The 3,220-nt window shown below is 41.6% G+C and overlaps 1 long non-coding RNA gene across 1 annotated transcript; it reads left to right on the forward strand.

The window, feature by feature from the left end:
* The first annotated feature begins 393 nt into the window (after positions 1-393).
* Positions 394-1,482, forward strand: LOC104965640 (uncharacterized). Its single transcript, XR_800558.1, has 3 exons — positions 394-443; positions 904-988; positions 1,378-1,482. It is a non-coding gene; the product is annotated as an uncharacterized lncRNA (long non-coding RNA).
* Positions 1,483-3,220: the final 1,738 nt, after the last annotated feature.

A 3,220-nucleotide genomic window follows, 5' to 3' on the forward strand; every position in this document is an offset into this window, starting at 1 on the left:
ACAACAACGAAGTATGGGTTATATTGACGTGTGGTTTCCACCAATGAATAGCTGGAGCGCTATTTTATGGACAGACAAACTTCTGAGAGCGGCGTGTAACGATTTTGTCGGAAGTGACGTCTCACATGTGCAGCATGGACCATGGATTAGTCAAGCTTCTAATAACAATACAGGAAGCTAAAAGTGTGGCTTCAAATGTAAAGTTGCATGATACTCAAGTAGTTGAAACAGCGGCTAATGTCGCACAACACAATGTATTTTGGTCATGTAATTCAATTAAGAATAGAGAAACTCAAAAAGTTCCATATACATTGTAATTGAATTTGTTATTATTAGGCATGTTTTAAATTAAGTTTTATTCTGAAAATCATTACCGGAAGTGACTTTACATGAATTTGAGTTTCCTACCAGCTGAAACCAAGTAAACCTTATGCTGAATTGAGGTACATGCTAGCTACCTAAACAAATAACTTGTATATAGTTTTCCTTTTCTTTTCTTTGTGAGCGTTTCCTTGTTTTACCGTGTGAGTGTTGTGTACTTGTGTCTCGCTTTTTAATTTCGGACGTAGACTCAGTGCTATAGCTAGCAATAACTGCTGGCTAACATTAGTCCTAGCATACAGTAATATTACATTTAACCAAGGTAAAGTAAAAATATACAACGACCGCGTAACGTGTCCACAAGTGTGTGTGTGTGTGTGTGTGTGTGTGTGTGTGTGTGTGTGTGTGTGTGTGTGTGTGTGTGTGTGTCTGTGTGTGTGAGTGTGTGAGAGTGTGAGAGACAAATAGAGAGACTGAACAAATAGACTGACATGGTGGAGTTCTAACTTTTGTAAATTGCATATTTTTTGGATAAACAGTCATGTGAATGAATGAACTATTATTGCTCCTCACTTCACACAGGGAACAGCCATGGTGGTGAAGAAGAGGAAGAGCCCCAAAGTAGAGGCTGTAGTTTTGGATGAGGAGAAACTACACAAGCTGATAGGTAATGTGACCAAAGGACTGAAGTAGAGCACAGGTGTGTGTACCATACACTCCTTCATAGTTTGTTAAGATATATTTAATTTTAAAAAAAAGACTGAAAATGTTACGTTATCATTTATTCAAGCAAATAAATGATGACAAATTAATACTATAAAACTATATGTAGAGGAAACTATTTAAAAAATAAAAAATAGCTTTTCTTTGTAAATACACACATAAATACAGACAATAATAGTTCAAATATGTTTTTAATAATTAGAAAAACTACTACATATGGAAAACAAATGCATTGAGTTGTATACACATGTGTTTATTCATGTGCACATAAGGAGTATTTATTACTAATATAAATGTAATTGGGTTAATTTGTATTCTTTGTGGTTTTTCCAGCATCCCTCTCTGTGGGCGGAGGAGAGGATGGAGTCCGGGAGGTGGCACAGACCCTGCAGTCCTGCCTCGAGCTGACGGAGCCGGTGCAGCAGATCCAGCTTGTTATAAAGGTTGGTTTACAGAGAAATGTAATCTTCAACATGAATGCAAGATAAATGTCTGCCTGTCTCTGCGGTCCTGCCTGGGTCTCGTCATGCTGCTTCCCTGATGGCTCCCACAGGATTGTTGACATCCTCGTGGATTCATCTTCTTATTATAGACACATGCCTTTCCAAACATTTAGTCTACCTATGTTGCAAATGTATTATCTTTTCGACTTACACACGGCATCTATTGCACGTCTGTCCGTCCTGGGAGAGGGATCCCTCCTCTGTTGCTTTCCCTGAGGTTTCTCCCATGTTCCCCTTTGAACTGTGGGTTTTCTCCAGAAGTTTTTCATTGTACGATGTGAGGGTCTAAGGACAGAGGGTGCCGTTTTCTCATACTGATATTCTGAACAAACTGCTGTTGTATTTGCTGTAAAGTGTCTTTACTGTAGGCTATTTTTATCATATGTACAGCACTTTGGCTCGACCAAAAATCGTTTAAAAATGTGCTATATAAATAAAACTTGATTTGATTTGAAATAAAAGTGCAAAATAACTTAGATTTCAAGAATTTAGCTTAAAGGTCCCATGTCATGGCCATTTCTACTGATCATAATTCCATTGTTGAGGTCTACTAGAATAGATTTACATTGTGCAATTTTCCAAACTTACATTGGTTTCTCATACAGCATCTCTGATAGTATGTGGTATTCCACTCTGTCCTAAACGGGCTTGTTGGAGCTCCTGCCCCCCCTCCCTTCCCGTTGAGCCACTGTGCTCTGATTGGTCAGCTCGCTTTCACTCTGTTCTGATGAGTCCCAGCACGTTACATGCGGAACATCAGTGATTATGTGTTCCAATGGCATTAGCAAACCAAGAAAATGGACACCAGTAAATGACCAAGCAGATGAGAATGCTGCGTGGGGTCTGGGTGCGTGTTGGTGGGACATTGCGGGGCTCGGTGCTGGAGCGCGACAGTGTGAGCTGGCTTGCTGCGGGGGATCTGCGAGACACAGCGAAAACAGCTGAAACGGACTTCTCACACACACACCTGGCAGCTGGGTGTGAGTCTGCGTGTGGTGCTCATAACAAGCCAGGCGAGCCCGCGCGTCTCGCTGTCTCAGGCTGAGTTCAGGCTGAGAAATCTGCGGAGCTGCAGCTGGGAAAAGATTGGAGTGTGTTTGTATTCTAATTGGGTATAGAGATTAGAGACGTTACGTCACTATACCCCAATACGTACACTGTAATTACTAAACTACATTATACAGAAGTAAACAATGGAAAAAGAGAAATCTCAACGAGGCGCTTCTGGGGCAGCATAGACAGGGTCCCTTTTCTGTGTTAGAGTTTTACTCGCGTACAGGGTGTACTTTGAGGGTTTGTGACTCTGCAGACCGTTTACGATGCAGAAAAACCCTTCATTAACAACACAAGGGACCGGGTAATAACGGAAACGCATGACATGGTGGCCTTTAACAAACTTTGTTTGTCCATACTCACCCAGGGCCGGGGTCCCAAGCTGGAGGCCCTGAGTGAAGAGCTCTGATGGAAGCTCTTCTGGAGTCCTGTCTGCACACCCTGACCTGGTCTACACCTCCCTGCCCAGGCCTAAGAACCCCTGCGAAGAACCATCGCCAGGTAGCAAATGCCTACATTTTTTAGGATTTAATGAAACGCATCTCTACAAGTAAATATAATTGAGACTAATAAGGAGACTTTCATATGATGCTACTGGGAAAAAGCAGTATTTGTTTGGC

This window comes from Notothenia coriiceps, unplaced genomic scaffold (assembly GCF_000735185.1).
Source record: "Notothenia coriiceps isolate Sejong01 unplaced genomic scaffold, NC01 NC01_scaffold00037246, whole genome shotgun sequence".
Classification (NCBI taxonomy): Eukaryota; Metazoa; Chordata; class Actinopteri; order Perciformes; family Nototheniidae; genus Notothenia; species Notothenia coriiceps.